Genomic DNA, 21,035 nt, shown 5'->3' on the forward strand with positions numbered 1-21,035 from the left:
TGAGTGAAAGATGTCAGTTCAAACTGGCTCAAATGAAAAATAATTCCTTGGCTCACATAAGACAACGGTTGTGGATAGGACCAACCTTATCCAGGAATTAAGCAACGGTATTATAAAGAGCTCTCCTTTTTTTGCTTTTTCTAATTTTATCACTAACTCTTGATTCTTTGTGTGGGTGTACCACGGCATGGTGGCTTCATGCCATACCAACAGATCTAGGCTTTACCTCTAAAGTTTAGTTTTGTTTAACACAAATTTTAAGATTGAGTTTAAAAGGATGCTGCTGCTGCTGCTGCTAAGTCGCTTCAGTCGTGTCCGACTCTGTGCGACCCCATAGACGGCAGCCCACCAGGCTCCCCTGTCCCTGGGATTCTCCAGGCAAGAACACTGGAGTGGGTTGCCATTTCCTTCTCCAATGCATGCAAGTGAAAAATGAAAGTGAAGTCATGTTCAAATTTGGGAGGAATTTGAGAATGTAAGAGAAGTGATTTCCCAGGGAAATTCAAGATGCTGTACTGGAAAAATGGAAAAATATGCCATTCTAGTAAAAAGGAAAAAAAAACAAACCACAGTCACTTCTTTAGGAACGGGACCCACTACCTCCTAGATGCGAGACTTTAGCTTTGAGAACTCATTTGCCACATTTTGTCAGTTATCTGAAAATGGACCCGAGTTTCAGGAATAGACTCATATTAACTGAGCCTGGAGAGACTGTATTCTCCTGTAAGCTTACTGAACCCTCTTGACAGTCTTTATTCTAATAGGGTATAAATGATCAGATTTCTGCTTAATAAATTGTGAACAGTTTGGTTTTGATTACCCATCATAGTGCTCAGTTTACAGTATTTTTAGATTCACTTTAATTATAAAATTTTGGTTAGAAAGTAATAATGTAGAAAATTGGGAATGAATGGAAATATATAATTCATTTAGTTAAAATCAGCTGTAATTTGACTTCTTTTTCTATGTGTGGGTGTCTATATCCTATTCCTTCCACATGGCAGTCTGAGTATATTGTATGTAACAGTTGATTCTTGCTTTATTTACTGCTGTTTAATTTGAAAGCATCTTTCCATATCATTTCTCTTCACTTCGTAATTGTTGTTCAGTCATTAGGTTGTGTCCTGACTCTTGTGACCCCATGCGCTTACATGATATTAATGGCTGTTCTCAAAATTTTCATTCACTTATTTTATAGACAGAATTTTATTCTCACAGATCCTTAATTGTATATTGTGTGTAGTTTTTACAAATGTAAAAGAATGAGATGTGTTTTACTTTAAACAGATAGAATCACATTTATTTTACAAACAAAAGGTAACTTCTAGGAGGGAGATTTTTAGATACATTCTTAATTAGGAAATATTATAACCAAGTCATAGAGAACATGGTTGGATGGTTAATTGTCACAATATTGTTAAATACATTTGGCCTCCTGTTAATCGAAATTGTTTATAAGTTTAATTAAAAAAAACTTTTACATGAAATATTCTCATGAATGTATTTTGTATAACAAATGTACTTAGCCTCAGGGACAATCATCCCTGAAAGATAGCTATAAATTACATCTCTGAACATTATTTGCAAGATTTTATCCCTTTTAGAAGACAGACTTGTGCAGAACCTCAACTTTGGCTTTTAAGATAGAGAAGAAATATGGATTTAACAGAAAATTTATGATCACAGAAAAATGTTATGACTACCTGTGGTCTGCAGTCATAGCCGACTCTACTGATTCACTGTTCCAGGTCAGCCTAGCCCTGCGGGCACCCCGGGCCACAGATTTGCAACCAGAACTGACCAAGCGTTTACTTATCCTGTTTCCATGGGTGAAAGCTCAGGGTGCTGTCACTTCTGCTGTTTCACACTCCAGTCCCCTCCCTCCCCCACCCCCCATAAAGGATAGACTCACAAGAGAGACTTCAGAGACTCTGCCTTGCTCTGGGAGGCTGGAGGGGCTGGTGACAATCCAGAGGAGTGAAGAGGAATTTAATATGAAATGGATGTTGACCAAAGAGAGATAGGAGAGGAGGAGCCTGTGGATAAACTGCTTGCCTTTTTTTAATTTAAATAGGAAGGAAACCCAACTTTATTCTTATGTATATTAGAGTTCACAAAAAAGTAGCTAGCAAATGGCTTAACTTAGAAGCTTTTGTATTAATGTCACAAAGGAAAAGAAAGGGGAGAAGAAGTTTCTTTAGGATGAAGAAATTGATTTCTAAGGGAATAAACAGGAGATAGAATAGCTTGTGATAACCACTGCTTATGGTTATCATCAGTGGTATTTTCCATCTTTTTTCAAGGCTATAAAGACGCTGTCAGACCAGACAGTCCTTCTCTTACCTGCAGACCATTCTAAGGTGCAGGAGTCTGTCCTCACGTGGAGGTGGGTGGAGGCCTGCACAGCCTGCTTGTCCATAGTGGAGCCATTGCGGGCTCCTTTACTTACTCCCTCACGTTTACTCTCCTTTTCCTGCCTAACTCTCCCTTCCTCAAGATTACAGCCCACTGCCTCCACCCCCACCAGGAAAATTTGCATGCAGTCTGTTGTCTCTGATCTTTCTATGATAAATACATAAAAAGTAATTTCCTTCTCGAAGTACTTTTGCAAATACTTTCTCTCCAGTTTTTAAATACTGTTGAAGATGAAAACCTTCAACTATAGATTTCCAAGACTTTTAAACCATTTAGTAGGATTCATGGTAATATTTTTTTCTTTTCTTTTTTTTGCTCATAGGATTCTAAGGCCAGCTTTATTTTCCTTTTCTCTAAGTTCTTTTGGGTCTCCACAATGACCATTTATATCATAAGCCATAAAAAATTTTCAGTTATAGGATGAAAATCTCAAAATCACTGCACATTGTTTTGGACCACAAAGCCTAATTCCCTATTCCTGCCTCTAGAGGTCATAAATTGGCTTTTGGGTTAGCCCTGAGTGACGCTGGCTTCTCGGGTACACACCATCATGAATCCAACCCATCACGTTGTCACTCCCTCATCAGTTAATCTCAGCTAAAGGTCAGAGATACAGCAGAGAGAGTGCAGGTGATCATGGATGTGCCACAAAGATATCAGTAAGAGAACGTTTTATAGAGTTATAACTAGATTTATTGAAGGTTAAGTCACTTCAGTCGTGTTCGACTCTGTGCGACCCCATAGATGGCAGCCCATCAGGCTCCCCCGTCCCTGAGATTCTCCAGGCAAGAACACTGGAGTGGGTTGCCATTTCCTTCTCCAATGGATTTATTTCAAGATTTATTGAAAGCTTGATTTATTGAGAGTATGAATGCATCCTACTTTACCCAGTTATTTATTTCTGAGTGAATTCTGGAGAGGCATCTCAAACATTTTGCCCAGATACCTTTTATTTTCACTGTGTTGCTGATAATTTGGGGGGGACAACCATCAAACTAGGCTCCTCTTCCTTAATAGTCTGCATATTTACTTTTTATCTCTGCTTTCCTCTGATAATGTAGGCCATCATTAATCATCTCAACCTTGTTGTTGTTCAGTCACTCAGTCACGTCTGACTCTTTGCAACCCTATGGACTGCAGCACGCCAGGCTTTCCTGTCCTTCAGCATCTCCTGGAGCTTGTTCAGACTCACGTCCATTGAGTCAGTGATGCCATCCAACCGTCTCATCCTTGTCGTCCCCTTCTTCTGCCCTCAGTCTTTCCCAGCATCAGGGTCTTTTCCATTGAGTGGGCTCTTCACATTAGGTGGCCAGAGTATTGGAGCTTCAGTATTAGTCCCTCCAAGGAATATTCAGGATTGATTTCCTTTAGGATTGACTGGTTTGATCTCCTTGCAGTCCAAGGGACTCTCAAGAGTCTTCTCCAACATCGCAATTCAAAAGCATCAATTTTTTGGCACTCAGCTTTCTTTATGGTTCAACTCTCACATCTATACATGACTACTGGATTCTCAACCTTAGACTCTAGCTATTATCTCCTGACTGGTCTTCCTACCAGTCTCGCCAACTTTCCATATCTGGGCATCATGACATCATGACCTCTTTTGGAATGGAATCTGTTCATGCACTCTCTGTTTCAACCTTTCAGATGTTCCTTTGGCTTCTGTCCTAACTCACCAGCAGGGCATATGAGGCTCTCATGCATTCATTTCTGCTACTCTCTAGCCTTCTCTTTCACTGCTCAACTAGAAAGATTTTCATGTTTCTGATGCACTTCATTACTTATTATTTACCCAATGAGCTTTGCTTTTACCTATACTATTCTCTCTCTCCTGTTTTCCTTTTTTTTGGTAATGCCCACACTTCTTCAGGAGCTAGTCTCAGCATCTTCTCAGAGGAGTTTTTCTGGGCTTCTTAAAGGGGCCAGTTAGCACATAAGTGAGAGTTAGCTTTGTGAATTGCCATACACCAGGAACCAGCACTTGTTCCAGCACGTCCTGAAACTGGTATTTTGCCAGTGTCTTCAGCAATGGACAGTATCCTGAGAACTGGTGCTGACTAATCAAACTCATGGAGACAAAGCTGTGAGCTCTGGTGGTAATTCGTTAGTTTTATTTGTCAGCTATAACTACAGCCGAGTGTGATGCTACACGCATGTGTCCCTGAGTGAGATAGACTGAGGTTCATGGTTACTAGTGTGTGACATTGGGCAGGGCACCAGACCTCTCTAAATGTTAGTGTATTTGCATGTAGGATTGAGGAAATTATACTTTTTATTTCTGAGAAGTGTGAAGAATTAATGCCCTTTTCTAGATTCTAGTCATTCATGCAGAAGTTAATGAGATTTTCCAAGTTCAAAGACTCCGTCAAGGGTAGACCCAGGTTTGGAACTCAGTTGCTGCTGCTGCTGCTAAGTCGCTTCAGTCGTATCCGACTCTGTGCAACCCCATAGATGGCAGCCCACCCGGGCCCCCCGTCTCTGGGATTCTCCAGGCAAGAACACTGGAGTGGATTGCCATTTCCTTCTCCAATACATGAAAGTGAAAAGTGAAAGTGAAGTAGCTCAGTTGTATCTGACTCTTAGCGACCCCATGGACTGCAGCCTACCAGGCTCCTCCACCCATGGGATTTTCCAGGCAAGAGTACTGGAGTGGGGTGCCATTGCCTTCTCTGTGGAACTCAATTAGTACGACTTAAATCCATGTGCATCACCACCTGTCCTAAATAGTTTTCTTAACTACTTCTTTTAACATTAACTTCGTGTAAAGTAATGATTTCTTTTTTGAAATCATAAATTTTGATTCACTAGCCAGATACATGTCTTATAGCATGTGTGTATTATACATATTATGTATGGAGAGAGTAACATGGAAACATACATTATCGTATGTAAAGTAGATAGCCAATGGGACTTTGCTGTATGACTCAGGGAACTTAAACCAGGGCTCTGTAACAACCTAGAGGGGTGGGATGGGGAGAGAGGTGGGAGGGAGGTTCACATAGGTATAGGGCACATAGGTATACCTATGGCTGATTTCATGTTGATGTTTGGCAGAAACCAATACAATAGTGTAAAGCAATTATCCTTATTTAAAAATAAATTTTAAAAATTGGAAAAGATAATTGGTTACAAACAATAGTATCTACTCTAACTTGTTTAAGCAGGAATAATTTTTATTAAAGCATGTCAGGTAGCTCCCAGTGTTTCTAGAAGGCCAGGAGAATCAGCCTGGGGGATAATAATGCAGGGTTACTGGTACTAAGAAGCACACAGACAAGAGACATACCCCAGACCACCAAGAAATACTATTTGGCAGAAGCACCATTGTTCCATTACAACTGCCCCAGAAGTATCTTCACCACCCTCAATCTTGTCAGGAAATCTAAACTCCTACTCTGAGCTGAAAAAGCAAAATAACATTGTTCATTCCCACAGTGAAATTTTATGAAGTTTGTCTGAAAAAACTTAGGTCACATGCTTGTATCACGATTGCAGGAGATTGCAAGAAATGATTTTTGGTTCTCTGACCTCTAGGAGACTGAAATAGGGGTTAAGTCAAAATGCACTTCTGCCACAGTAAAAAAAAAAGAAAAAAAAAGTTCATTGATTTAGCACCTAAAAATTTTTTTTAAATTTTATTTTATTTTTAAAGTTTACATAACTGTATTAGTTTTGCCAAATATCAAAATGAATCCGCCACAGGTATACATGTGTTCCCCATCCTGAACCCTCCTCCCTCCTCCCTCCCCATTCCATCCCTCTGGGTCGTCCCAGTGCACCAGCCCCAGACAGAGTATATGTATTGCATTTGCAAAAAAAAAAAAAAAAAAGTTTCCATGGTGGTGGGTATGCAGATCTCCGAGTAGGTGGTGATGTTAACGTCACTGTTGCTCTTCTGTTGGCGTCCCAGCCTCTTCTCTGAGAGGCACCAGCACACCGGTGGCCCAGGTTCTCCTTAATATATTCACACCCATAAGTGATAGTCTGTGAGATGGGATGATGTCTTCATGAAGCACATGGACTTTGGAGCCCAAGTGCATGGGTTCCAGTCCTGAGTCTCTCATTGCCTGGCTCCTGGAACTTGAACCGTTAACTTCTCAGTTTACTCATCTGTGTCATGGAGGTATTGATAGATTAGGTAGCAGCAAAGACAAATAAATTGGTATTTTCAAAGTATTTAAAACAGTGCTTAAAAATAAGAGGTATATAAACATTTTTAGATAAATTACATGCTGCTAATAATGTCTATTTTCAGATCATTAGAGCAATTTGAATCCTCTACCTGTGATCTTATATGCAGATGATGCATGGTGACCATTGCTCAGTCACAGTAATTTTTCTCTGGTCACTCATGAGAAGGAGGCAACTTTTGTTATAGTTTATATGCATTGGCCCTCCAATATACAATTTTACAAATAGGAAATCAAAATGACCTTACTGGAATAGTCTCATCAGTTGTGTCCCAGAGGTTTAGTCTGAGGAGTACATCATTCTCTCTGCTGAAGACCTGATTCAATGTGGATTCAAAAAAGCCTTACCATTTCCAGTCCCACAAAGCTGATAACACTCAAATCTAAAGCTTCTGCCCATCACCACTGTCTCTCCTGTAGAAAATAGACATGTGTCAGCTGAACAGCCAGAGAAGCCAATGGCACCCCACTCCAGTACTCTTGCCTGGAAAATCCCATGGACGGAGGAGCCTGGTGGGCTGCAGTCCTGGGGGTCGCATAGAGTTGGATACAACTGAAGTGACTTAGCAGCAGCAGCAGCTGAGCAACATGTGTAAGACTCTTCACTCCTTGTATTTGCCTTTGAGATCCCTTGAGCTCAGGTCTTTTCAGCATTGTGTTGCTATTTTCTGGCACTGTGCCTGACCCACGGTAGATGTTCAATAACTTTTTATAACTAGGATCTTGATAACTAGTACCAGGATCTTTATAACTAGTATATACAGATAAAGCTATTTCAGGATAAAAGGAAAACATTATTGAGTATTCACTTCAGTGATGGAAAATAAGCTGCAATTAATACTTGCCTCAGTAAACAGTCACTAAATCAGACAAATGAGTTCTTCCCTTTGTACAGTATAATGTAGGATTTCATTTGAACACATTGTGGTGGTAGGAAGGAATTGTTTTTCTTTCAAGTTTCTCAGGATGGCATTTTCAGGATAATACCATCAACTTTCAGAATTTTGCCTGGATTGTATTAGGATTTCTGCTTACTGTCCATATATTGTTCTTCGAGGAAAAATTATGTATTTAAAACAATTTCTTAAGTGATTTTTCCTCAGTTTTCTGTGGGGATCTAAGGAAGGAATTTTTATTGAGCTTTAATTGGCATAGAACATTATGTTGGTTTCAGGTGTACAGCATAATGATTTGATATTTGTTTACATATAGCGAAATGATCGCCCTGGTAAGTCTAATTAACATGGGTCACCTCACAGTGATGGTTTTTTTCTTGTGATAAATAAAAACTTTCACTCTCTTATCAACTTCAAGTATCCAGCATTACTAACTTTAGTCATCCTGCTGTACATTGTATGCCATGACTTATTTATTTTTTAACGGGAAGTTTGTGCCTTATATGCCCTTCATCTGTTTCACCCACCACACCTCCTGCCACTGAAGCCACCAATCTGTTCTTGCTTCTGTGGATTTGGTGTTTGTTTTTAACTTTTTTTTTAGATTTTATATAAGTGAGATCATATCCTGTTTGCCTTTCTCTGACCTACTTCACTGAGCGTAATGCCCTGAAAGTCCATTAGTGTTGGCACAAATGGCAAGATTTCTTTCTTTCTTGTGGCTGAATAATATTCCAGGTACGTTTCCCCTATCCATTCATCCATTGACGGACACTTAGGTTGTGCTTTTTCTAACCTATTGCACACAATGCTGCAGTGAGCACGGGGCTGCCCGTGTCTTCTCACAGAAGTGTCGTCACTCCTCCTGATACATATCCAGAAGTGGAACGGCTGTATCATATAGCAGTTATGTTTTTAACTTTTGGGGGAACATCTACGCTATTTTCCATAGAGGTTGCATCAACTTAGTTTTCCACCAACAGTACACAGGATTCCCTTTTCTCCATATCCTCACCAGTACTTACTATTTGTTGTCTTTTTGATATGAGCCATTCTGGCAGGTGTGAGGTGATATGTTATCATGATTTTGATTTGCATTTCCCTGATGGTTAGTGATGTTGAGCATCTTTTCATGTACCTGTTGGCTGTCTTTATGTCTTCCTTGGAAAATGTAGGAACTTTAAACTGATTAGCAAAGCTAGGTAAAACTGATATGCTCTGGGCTTCTGAGTGATGGGACCTGTCTTGAGACCAGGCATCTCTTTCTGTATTATCTAAAATTTCATCAACAGAGTTAATCTCTCTTGAATTTTAAAGGCTGTGGTATATGAGAGAGAGAGAAGGAAAGGGAGGATCTTTAAGGTAGCCTATTAAAAATGAAAACTTCCACAAGGAGACAAATAAGTTATAGTTAAAATAGTGACAAAAATCTCTATGGTTTATACAGTTAAGATAGAGAGGAAAACATCAAGAAGAAGATTTGAAAGTATAAATAGATCAGGGGCCAGAAGTGGACTTTGCTTGTTTTAAATTTGTTGAGAACCAGGCTTTGTGGGTTTTTAAAGAGAAGTATTGGGGGCAATGACACTGGCCCATGTCCTCAGCCCCTCTCCATGCAGCTCTAGTCCTGTGCTCTAGTCCAGCAAACTTCCTTTGAAGTATTCTCTAAGTGGGAGACTGGTTCTATGTAAGACGAAATTGACTCAGAAGTTTTTTCAACTGCCCAAAGAAATTAATACCTTCAGAAGGAGCTTGAGGACACTGTCAGAATTAAAAAGAACTTGGTGACAATTTGACAGTGAAAAGTCACTTTTGAAACTTCAGAAGAGCCAGACTGTATGAAAATTTAAAGTGATCCATTGGAGGTTGTTTAAAATGCAAAATTCACTTTAAATTTGAAAATAAATTGAAGTTCTTCAACTGTGCATTGTAAAACTCACTGGTTTGCATCCTACTGAACCCCAAGATACAACAAGGCCAATTTATTTCTTCTCTGCCTTCCTTCCTGTCTCTGTTATATCTAAACCCTTAGCACAGTATCTAGTACATACTTAATTGGTATGAAATATACATTAAATAAGTACTGTAATGCTCAGTTTAATTGCCAAACACAGATTGGAGATTGGAAAAAGTAGTATATATTACATAGTCATGTACTTCAGAGATTTAAAAATTCTAAATAGCTGTGATTACTCATGAATTTCTTAAAGATGTCATTGAGGGACTTGCCTGAAGGCATGAGCTCAGAGGGTTGGATTTTGGAAGGCCAAGGATAATATGAGATACAGGAGCAAGCCATCCATGAGGAATTTTGTACATTTGCATTTCCACATGTAATTTTAGACTGAGTCCTAAACGTTAAGCTAGGCTGACAATTTGCAAAAAAAAAAAAAAAAAAAAAAAAAAAAATTCTCCAAATTTCTCTTTGATCTACAGGCTCACAAATTTCATTTAACATTTTACTGTAAAATGTGCTGTTGAGTAAAATTCAAGGGTAATTTCACTTATTTACTTGGCAATATGAATTTGGGAGTAAAAATAAGGTCACATTATATATAAAGTTGCTTAGTCATGTCCGACTCTTTGTGACTCCATGGACCCCATAGAGAGTCCATGGAATTCTCCAGGCCAGAATACTGGAGTGGGTAGCCTTTCCCTTCTCCAGGGGATCTTCCCAACCCAGGGATCGAACCCAGGTCTCCCACATTGCAGGTGGATTCTTTACCAGCTGAGCCACAAGGGAAGGCCATGGTCACATTACCAGGCACACACCTCTATTTCTCTTCACAGTAGGTTGTGTGAATGGCCCCAAATCCTTTTTCACTTATACACATAGAACGTGATGTTAGCAGTCCTGTTATCAACAGGTGGAGTCCTTGTCCTTAACCCCTTTCAGTCTGGGTTGGCCGTGTGACTGACTTTAGCCAGTAGGGCATTAGCACATGAGCCTCAAGAAGAGTCTTGGAAACTGCTTGCCTATCGGGCTTGTGCTTTATGGCGCAGGCCTCTGCACGTGAGGACGCCTGGACCACCCAGTGAGTGAGGACAAGACACAGAGACCACCCAGTGGGTGAAGACAGGACACAGAGCACAGCTGGCGGCAGAAGTAGAGCCGCCTAGCTCCCAATGCGTGCACGATTGGGCCCATGTGAGACACGCAGCAGGAGCATCCTGCCACGCTAGGCCTACCTCGTGAGCTTGGCAAATAGCTGTTTTCAGCGACTCGGGTGGGAATGATTTGTTATGCAGCGATAGATAACTACTACACTCTGGTCCTGCTGTGCGGGCATTCCACCCTTTCTTAAATTCCTCCTCACTAGTCCTAGGGGTCCCCAGTGGGTACTGCTAATGTTCTTTGAGGTATAATACTCTTGACCACCATGACTCACCTGTGCTCCTCCTCTCTGACTCATGGTTCCTTTGGTGCTGGTGTCTCTGGCGTGGTGGTCAGTGTCCAGAGGGGCAGCGCTTCTGCTGGTGCCACTGCTGGCCTCTCCCAGAGAGGTCCACACTGTAATGTGAGTCCAGCTCATTTTGGGACCTCTGGTGTTTCATAATTAGGGCAAAGGTGGAGGGATAATTGGATAAGAATCAGGGGAGATAGCATTTGAGAGCTGGCGGCACCTTAAAGATTGTTCCATCTTCTCATTTTACAAAAGAGGATCCTTGCACAGAGAGCTTTGTCGCTGGCCCAAGGTCCCGTGATATATGAGTGCCAGATCTGGGACTGGAACAGAAGTCTTCTCATTCCAGATCTGGGGATTATTTCCATTCCATTCTCATCAGGTTTGCTTTTCTCACATGATTTAAGATCTTTCAAAAGTGGAATGTAGGTCTGGAGAAAACTTAACCAAGATGATAAATAAAATATCTGGGGTATGCTGAATTATCCCTAGGAAATAATTTGATTGTACTGTGAGACAGGTGCCCATTTTCCCTTTAAAATTTGCGTCATCCTGTTTAAGTGACTGCTGCATTTGAGAAGTGCTTTGGAGATGGAGCTACAACTTAGGCATTCCTGGTGATGTTTGGAAGCCTAAATGTCTTCCCCAGTCAGCCAGGGTGGCAGGCAGTTGGGTGGGGGGTGGGCTCTGTGGGAACTTACACCTCTACGTGTGGGGTCTGCCTTAGTTCAGACACTGATGGCACCATGGAGCACACTTTGTCCACATGGGGGACCCCAGAACTGCCCCCCATTCCCCGCATTACTCAGACCTCACGTTAGGGTGAGGCTCGGTTCAGCAGGGAGAGGTCTGGGGTGCTAACAGCCACAGTTGCCAGACTTGATCCTGTGCTGTGGGGGTCCTGCTGCACCTTAGTGGTAACAGGGTGTGTAGGATGCAAGACACTATATGTGCAAGGGTGTTCACATCCCAGGATCAGCCCCGCCCTGGACTCCGAGGCCCCGAAGTTCTTCTCTGTTCAGGTGACAGGTGGCCCCTTTGGACCATCCTTTTCCCGTTGATCTTCACTAAGATCACTGAGACTGGTTGTTGTGTGGAAAGCTCAGGATGGAGAAGCGGGGAGCCCTAACCGTGGAGGAGAAGCAGGGAGTCGTAACCGTGGAGGAGAAGTGGAGGGCTGTAACCATGGAGGAGAAGCGGGGGGCCGTAACCATGGCGGGAGGACACACGTGTGTTCTCTGGAAGGCCTCAGGCCCGCCTGGCACCGGGGCAGGCGGGCCGTCATGTCGGGGCATCATCCATAAAGCGCTGCCAGACATAAAGCAGGGGGTGTGAAATGGGGAAACTCGACTCTCCTCCAACCAGCGGGAGGCCTCCCTGTGACTGAGGATCAGAGCAGGGCTGGAAGAGGCCTGCTGCCCTCCCCACTAGCCACTCTGTGATCGGATGTGGAGATCAGGAGAGACATCATTTGCTGAGGCAGATGTATTTGTCTTCGATGTATTTTTAAAACATTCCCAAGCCTTTCTTTCTGGGCATGTTCTTTCATCTCTGATGTTGGTTTAATAATGCTGCTTCCAGTAAGGAAAAGGAATATGAGGAAAATGATCTGTACACTTAGAGTGCAGATCTGGAGACCATTCATTGTGTGGCTGTAGCACAAGGAAAATGAGGGCAGTCTAGTCATAACATTTCAATTTCAAGCTTCTGGTGGGTATTAAAAAGTGATTAAAAGGGATTTTAAAAAAAAATGGAAAATACCTTAAGGGTCTTGCTTTAAATTGGAAATCCAAATTGAGAATCACATCGATGATTTAAGGTAAATAAGAATATGGAACACATGGGCCCCACAATGCAGTGAATTGAGAATGGGGGCTGATTCACCTCTGTCCTGGTGACATGTGAGCTGGGAGAGCTTTTCTTTCTTGGCTTAATATTCCTTTGCATACATGAATTAACATGTATTTGGTCTTTATTCAGTTCCTAATTGGGGTTATGATTGAGCTAGTCATTAGGAAGACAGGAGACAGGATCTTAGGGGGTTGGGCATATTTGAGGCTGGGAATAGTAAGAAAGCAGGAGAAGGCAATGGCACCCCACTCCAGTACTCTTGCCTGGAAAATCCCATGGACAGAGGAGCCTGATAGGCTGTAGTCCATGTGGTCTCTAAGAGTCAGACACGACTGAGTGACTTCACTTTGACTTCACTTGCATGCATTGGAGAAGGAAATGGCAACCCACTCCAGTGTTCTTGCCTGGAGAATCCCAGGGATGGGGGAGCCTGGTGGGCTGCCATCTCTGGGGTCGCACAGAGTCGGACACGACTGAAGCGACTTAGCAGCAGCAGCAGGAGTGTTTAGGAAGAAAGGACAACCCATCCGGGCTCCTTTCCCCATGCCCCTCACCCTGATAAGGACACATGATGAGCTGGGCATCAGACGATTATGCAGCTTTCTCTGACAAGCAAATGGAAAGAGATCAGTTCCCATGGGGATTAGATTTTATGAAAGAAAAGGTACTTGAGCCTCACAGGCTGCTCAAAGATGAAGATGAATATATCTTTTCTAGGAGGCCTAGAGGAATCTTCAGAAAGTGGCTTGCTTTCTGTTGTAGCTGAGGAGTGGACAAGAAAATGTGGAGTCTAGCTCTATTGCCAGGGGTTTGGGACTTCAAATCAGAAATTGGGACTTGATGCCTCATTCTCTATCATCACTGTGAGCAGGGAAACTGCTCATATCACATGCAGAGGAGGTATTTGTCAGAATTATTAGCAAGAAAAGATATGATATTTTTTGGCATATGTCTATCAGTCTTATGGTCTGGCATCAGAAATTTACATGAAAGTTCCCATTTGCATTGTGAGGTTTGGATTAGGACTTGATTTTTATAGCCCGAGTATAATCACACACTACAGATGATGACTGCAGCCATGAAATTAAAAGACGCTTACTCCTTGGAAGGAAAGTTATGACCAACCTAGATAGCATATTCAAAAGCAGAGACATTACTTTGCCAACAAAGGTCCGTCTAGTCAAGGCTATGGTTTTTCCTGTGGTCATGTATGGATGTGAGAGTTGGACTGTGAAGAAGGCTGAGCGCCGAAGAATTGATGCTTTTGAAGTGTGGTGTTGGAGAAGACTCTTGAAAGTCCCTGGGACTGCAAGGAGATCCAACCAGTCCATTCTAAAGGAGATCAGCTCTGGGATTTCTTTGGAAGGAATGATGCTAAAGCTGAAACTCCAGTACTTTGGCCACCTCATGCGAAGAGTTGACTCACTGGAAAAGACTCTCATGCTGGGAAGGATTGGGGGCAAGAGGAGAAGGGGACGACAGAGGATGAGATAGCTGGATGGCATCACTGACTCAATGGACGTGAGTCTGAGTGAACTCCAGGAGTTGATGATGGACAGGGAGGCCTGGCGTGCTATGATTCATGGGGTTGCAAAGGGTCAGACACGACTGAGCAGCTGATCTGATCTGATCTGATAATCACACTTCCGTAACTACTCCCGGCTTCAAATATAACCAAACACCTAACTGCCTGTGTAAAAACCTTTGCAGAGGCACCCACTCACTAAGTTTCTGGGTGAGGTCAAGGACTCTCTCTGGTAAGTTGCTTATTTCTACTTTATGATTAAGAGAAAAAGTGTATTTAAGAATTTTTTGCATTTCCCCCCAGCAGAATTTTAAATGTATTCTCATAAAAACTTCAAATCCAAAATTAGTCATTCAGAAATGTAATGGAGATGCAGTAAGTATAATATAGCACCATTAGCCATGATAAAATAAAAATCAATTATAATCAGAACCAAGTTAAGCTTTTTCTAAATTAAGCAATGACAGAGTGGAAATTAGCAGGGGCAGGACCAGTCACACAGTAATGTTCTGATTTTGCTACCAAAGGAATCCAAGCCATATAAAGAGTTGAGAGATTTTGTTTTCTGTTTTCAGAAAGAATTTATGCAATATCTTATATATATTTTGATAGAATATACTAGTGAAGCCTTTTGGGCCTGTGGGTATGTTTGTGAGAAGATTTTTATTTACACAATCAATTTCTTTAGACAGGGGACTATTTAGATCATAATTTCTTTTGAGTCTTCCATGGAATTTATTATTTTAATAAATTTGTCAATATAAAATTATTTACAATATAATCCCTTATTTTTTTGTATGATTCTGTAGGAGCTCAAGTGCTGTTTTGTCTTTTATTTTTGATTATCGAGAGGATTTTTTTTTTGAAAATTAACTTTTTATTTGATTTTTTCATTTTTTTGATATGTTTCTCATTTCTTAATTATATCTCCTTTCTACTTACTTTGTGTTCAGTTAGCCATTTGACTTCTTGAGAGAGAAGCTTACATAATTAACTTTAGACACTTTTTTCCTTTATTGTATAAGGGTTTGGAGCTGTAAGTTTCTCTCTAAGCAATGCTTTAATTGAATCTCATAAGTTTTGAAATTTATGTTTTTATTTTCATTTAGTTCAGATATTTTCTAATTTTCTTTATTTCCTTGTTGACCTATTTTTAAAAATGGGTTTTAAGAATTCATAGACTATTTTAGACTAATTTTAGGTTTACAGAAAATTGAGCAGAAAGTACAGATCATTCCCATATACCCCCTTTCTCTCTTGTTCAGTTCCCCCAGTTATTAACGTGAGAGTGGGATCTGTGTTATAATTGCTGAAACAATAGTGATACAGTATTATTAAAGTACATAGTTTACATTACAGTTCCCTCTTTGATTTCTACAGTTCTGTGGGTTTTGATAAAAGAGTAATGTCCTGTATCCATCATAACAGTATCACACAGAATAGTTTCACAGCCCTAAAAATCCCTTGTGGTCCACTGATTCATCCCTTTCTCTCCACTCCAGTCCCTGGCAACCCTTTACATTTTTGTGTCTATAGTTTTGCTTTTCCCAGAATGTTGCAATCATAGAGTCTGTAGCACTTTTTCAGACTGACTTCTTTCTCTTAATCATATGCATTTAAGATTCCTTTGTTTTTTTATGGTTTGATAATTCGTGTCCTTTTATTGCTGACTGATACTCCATCGTGTGGATCTGCCAATCTGTCTGTCCTCTTACCTTTTGAAGGATATCGTGGCTGCTTCCTGTTTTTGACAATTGTGAATAAAGCTGCCACACACACTTCATATGCAGGCTATTGTGTGCATATGTTTTCAGATCAGTTTTGTAAACAGGTTCATGAGGGTTGAATCAAGTAATAAGACTATGCTTCGTTTTGGGGAAAACACACACACATTAAAACTGTCTTTCAGAGTGGTTCTCATTTTGCATCCTCACCAGCAATGAATGAGAATTATTTTTGCTCCACATCCTTGTTTTGTCAATTTTTCATTTTAGCCATTCTTAGAGGTATGTAGTGGCATTTCATTGTTGCTTTGATTTGCAAGAATGTGGTCCACTGGAGAAGGGAATGGCAAACCACTTTAGTATTCTTGCCTTGAGAACCCCATGAACAGTATGAAAAGGCAAAATGATAGGATACTTCAAGAGGAACTCCCAAGGTCAGTAGGTGCCCAGTATGCCTGGAGATCAGTAGACAAATAACTCCAGAAAGAATAAACGGATGGAGCCAAAGCAAAAACAATACCCAGTTGTGGATGTGACTGGTGATAGAAGCAAGGTCCAATGCGTAAAGAGCAATATTGCATAGGAACCTGAAACGTCAGGTCCATGAATCAAGGCAAATTGGAAGTGGTCAAACAAGAGATGGCAAGAGTGAATGTCGACATTCTAGTGATCAGCAAACTAAAATGGACTGGAATGGGTGAATTTAACTCAGATGACCATTATATCTACTACTGCGGGTAGGAATCCCTCAGAAGAAATGGAGTAGCCATCATGGTCAACAAAAGAGTTCGAAATGCAGTACTTGGATGCAATCTCAAAAACGACAGAATTCTCTGTTCGTTTCCAAGGCAAACCATTCAATATCACAGTAATCCAAGCCTATGCCCCAACCAGTAACACTGAAGAAGCTGAAGTTGAATGGTTCTATGAAGACCTACAAGACCTTTTAGAACTAACACCCAAAAAAGATGTCCTTTTCATTATAGGGGACTGGAATGCAAAAGTAGGAAGTCAAGAAACACCTGGAGTAACAGGCAAATTTGGCCTTGGAATATGGAATGAAGCAGAGCAAAGACTAATAGAGTTTTGCCAAGAAAATGCACTGGTCATAGCAAACACCCTTTTCCAATAACACAAGCGAAGACTCTACACATGGACATCACCAGATGGTCAACACCAAAATCAGACTGATTATGTTTTTTGCAGCCAAAGATGGAGACGCTCTATACAGTCAACAAAAAAAAAGACCAGGAGCTGACTGTGGCTCAGATCATGAACTCCTTATTGCCAAATTCAGACTTAAATTGAAGAAAGTAGGGAAAACCTCTAGACCATTCAGGTATGACGTAAATCCAATCCTTTATGATTATACAGTAGAAGTGAGAAATAGATTTAAGGGATAGATCTGATAGATAGAGTGCCTGATGAACTATCGACGGAGGTTCGTGACATTGTACAGGAGACAGGGATCAAGACCATCCCCATGGAAAAGATATGAAAAAAAGCAAGATGGCTGTCTGGGGAGGCCTTACAAATAGCTGTGAAAAGAAGAGAAGCTAAAAGCAAAGGAGAAAAGGAAAGATATAAGCATCTGAATGCAGAGTTCCAAAGAATAGCAAGAAGAGATAAGAACGCCTTCCTCAGTGATCAATGCAAAGAAATAGAGGAAAACAACAGAATGGGAAAGACTAGAGATCTCTTCAAGAAAATTAGAGATACCAAGGGAACATTTCATGCAAATATGAGCTCGATAAAGGACAGAAATGGTATGAACCTAACAGAAGCAGAAGATATTAAGAAGAGGTGGCAAGAATACACAGAAGAACTGTACAAAAAAGATCTTCATGACCCTGATAATCACGATGGTGTGATCACTGACCTAGAGCCAGACATCCTGGAATGTGAAGTCAAGTGGGCCTTAGAAAGCATCACTACAAACAAAGCTAGTGGAGGTGATAGGATTCCAGTTGAGCTATTTCAAATCCTGAAAGATGATGCTGTGAAAGTGCTGCACTCAATATGCCAGCAAATTTGGAAAACTGAGCAGGGGCCACAGGACTGAAAATGGTCAGTTTTCATTCCAATCCCAAAGAAAGGCAATGCCAAAGAATGCTCAAACGACTGCACCATTGCACTCATCTCACACGCTAGTAAAATAGTGCTCAAAATTCTCCAAGCCAGGCTTCAGCAATATGTGAACTGTGAACTTCCAGATGTTCAAGCTGGTTTTAGAAAAGGCAGAGGAACCAGAGACCAAATTGCCAACATCCGCTGGATCATCAAAAAAGCAAGAGAGTTCCAGAAAAACATCTATTTCTGCTTTATTGACTATGCCAAGACTTTTGACTGTGTGGATCACAGTAAACTGTGGAAAATTCTGAAAGAGATGGGTATACCAGACCACCTGACCTGCCTCTTGAGAAATTTGTATGCAGGTCAGGAAGCAACAGTTAGAACTGGACATGGAACAACAGACTGGTTCCAAATAGGAAAAGGAGTACATCAAGGCTGTATATTTTCACCCTGCTTATTTAACTTATATGCAGAGTACATCATGAGAAACGCTGGGCTGGAAGAAGCACAAGCTGGAATCAAGATTGCCGGGAGAAATATCAATAACCTCAGATATGCAGATGACACCACCCTTATGGAAGAAAGTGAAGAGGAACTAAAGCCTCTTGATGAATGTGAAGGAGGAGAGTGAAAAAGTTGGCATAAAACTCAACATTCAGAAGATGAAGATCATGGCATCTGGTCCCATCATTTCATGGGAACTAGATGGGGAAACAGTGGAAACAGTGTCAAACTTTATTTTTGGGGGGCTCCAAAATCACGGCAGATGGTGACTGTAGCCATGAAATTAAAAGACGCTTACTCCTTGGAAGAAAAGTTATGACCAATCTAGATAGCATATTGAAAAGCAGAGACATTGCTTTGCCAACAAAGGTCCATCTAGTCAAGGCTATTGTTTTTCCAATGGTCATGTATGGATGTGAGAGTTGGACTGTGAAGAGAGCTGAGCGCCAATGAATTGATGCTTTTGAACTGTGGTATTGGAGAAGACTCTTGAGAGTCCCGTGGACTGCAAGGAAATCCAACCAGTCCATTCTGAAGATCAGCCCTGGGATTTCTTTGGAAGGAATGATACTAAAGCTCACACTCCAGTACTTTGGCCACCTCATGCGAAGAGTTGACTCATTGGAAAAGACTCTGATGCTGGGAGGGATTGGGGGCAGGAGGAGAAGGGGACAACAGATGATGAGATGGCTGGATGGCATCACTGACTCGATGGACGTGAGTCTGAGTGAACTCCAGGAGTTGGTGATGGACAGGGAGGCCTGGCGTGCTGCGATTCATGGGGTCGCAAAGAGTCGGACACGACTGAGCAATTGAACTGAACTGAATGAGTGACATGGCACCCCACTGCAGTATTCGTGCCTGGAAAATCCCATGGATGGAGGAGCCTGGTAGGCTGCAGTCCATGGGTTTGCTTAGAGTCGGACACAACTGAGCAACTTCACTTTCATGTATTGGAGAAGGAAATAGCAACCCGCTCCAGTGTTCTTGCCTGGAGAATCCCATGGATGGGGAGCCTGGTGGGCCGCTGTCTATGGGGTCTCACAGTCAGACACGACTGAAGTGGCTTAGCAGTGACATGTGATGTAGAGCTTCATATGTTTATTTTCCATCTGTATATCTTCAAGTTGTTTATATCTTTTGCTCATTTTCAAATTTTGGAGTTTTTCCCCTTATCATTGATTTTTAATAGTCTTTGTATACTGTAGATACAGATCCTTTATGAGATATAGGTTGCAAATATTTTTTCTGAGTCTGTGGCTTAGCTTTATATTCTCTTAAAAATGTTATTCATAGAGCAGAAAATTTTAACTTTTATTAGGCCCTACTTAACCAGGATTTTTTTTTTTCTGTCATGTATCTTGCTTTAGGTATTTTTCTAAAAATTATGAAACCTAAGCTCATCTATGGAGAAGGCAGTACTCTTAAGTACTCTTGCCTGGAAAATCCCAGGGACAGGGAAGCCTGGTGGACTGCCATCTACGGGGTCGCACAGAGTCGGACACAACTGAAGCGACTTAGCAGCAGCAGCAGCAGCATCAAATTGTTCTGGCACCATTTGTTGAAAATACTGTGCTTTTTCTATTGAATTGCCTTTGCACATTTGTCAACCATCAGTTGACTTTGTGTGGATATATTTCTGGGCCATATTTCTATTCCATGATAAATGGGTCTGTTTTTCTCCAATATCACGCTATCTTGATTAATGTAGCTTTATAGTAAGTCCTAAAGTCACTTGTATCTGTTCTTCAACTTTGTTCTTTCTCTTCAGTATTGTTTTGGCTGTTATGGGTCTTTTACCTTTTCACATAAACCTTACAATCAGTTTATTGATTTTTACCAAATAAATTGCTGAGATTTTGATTGGGATTGTGTTGAATCTATAGGTCAAGTTGGGAAGAGCTGACATGTTAACAATAACAAATCTTCAGATCCATCCATATTAACTCTCTCCATTTATATAGATCTTTTAAAATTGCTTTTCATTGGCATTCTGAAGTTTTCTCTATAGAGATCATGCACATATTTTACTAGACTTATGTATTTCATTTTGGGGCATTCCTGTTATAAGTGGTATTATGTTTTTAATTTCAAATCCCAATAGCTTATTGCTGGACTATATAGAAAAGCAATTCACTCTTTTATATTAACCTTGTATCTTTAATTTTATTGTAATCCTAGATTTAAAAAATTGATTTCTGGTTAAATTCTGTTGTATAAGAGAATGCAGTCTATAAAATTTCAATCATTTTAAATTTCAGATATGTTTTATAACCCAGCATGTGATCAAACTTTGTAAATGTTCCAAGTGCACTTGAAAGTAATTTTATTTTGCAGTTATTGAGTAGATTGTTCTATAAATGTCTTTAAGTTAGTTGTTTGATAGTGTTTTTTTTTAATCTTCTGCATCTTACTGAACTTTATCTTTAATTCCACTAGTTGCTGAAAAAGTA

At 40.8% G+C, this 21,035-nt stretch overlaps 1 protein-coding gene across 8 annotated transcripts in view; it reads left to right on the top strand.

Annotated features, from left to right (window-relative positions):
• Positions 1–21,035, top strand: part of KCNN2 (potassium calcium-activated channel subfamily N member 2) — a 582,895-nt gene that overhangs the window by 92,879 nt on the left and 468,981 nt on the right. For 3 of the 8 annotated variants that reach the window (XR_008698719.1, XR_008698720.1, XR_008698718.1), the window contains one exon: positions 19,953–20,954. The exons of the other annotated variants lie outside the window; for them this stretch is intronic. The gene's annotated coding sequence lies outside the window, so the exon portion shown is untranslated. Of the gene's footprint in view, positions 1–19,952; positions 20,955–21,035 lie in introns of those variants that run through there. 8 annotated transcript variants of the gene reach the window in all.

The sequence above is a fragment of the Bubalus kerabau genome, chromosome 10 (assembly GCF_029407905.1).
Source record: "Bubalus kerabau isolate K-KA32 ecotype Philippines breed swamp buffalo chromosome 10, PCC_UOA_SB_1v2, whole genome shotgun sequence".
NCBI classification, from domain to species: domain Eukaryota; kingdom Metazoa; phylum Chordata; class Mammalia; order Artiodactyla; family Bovidae; genus Bubalus; species Bubalus kerabau.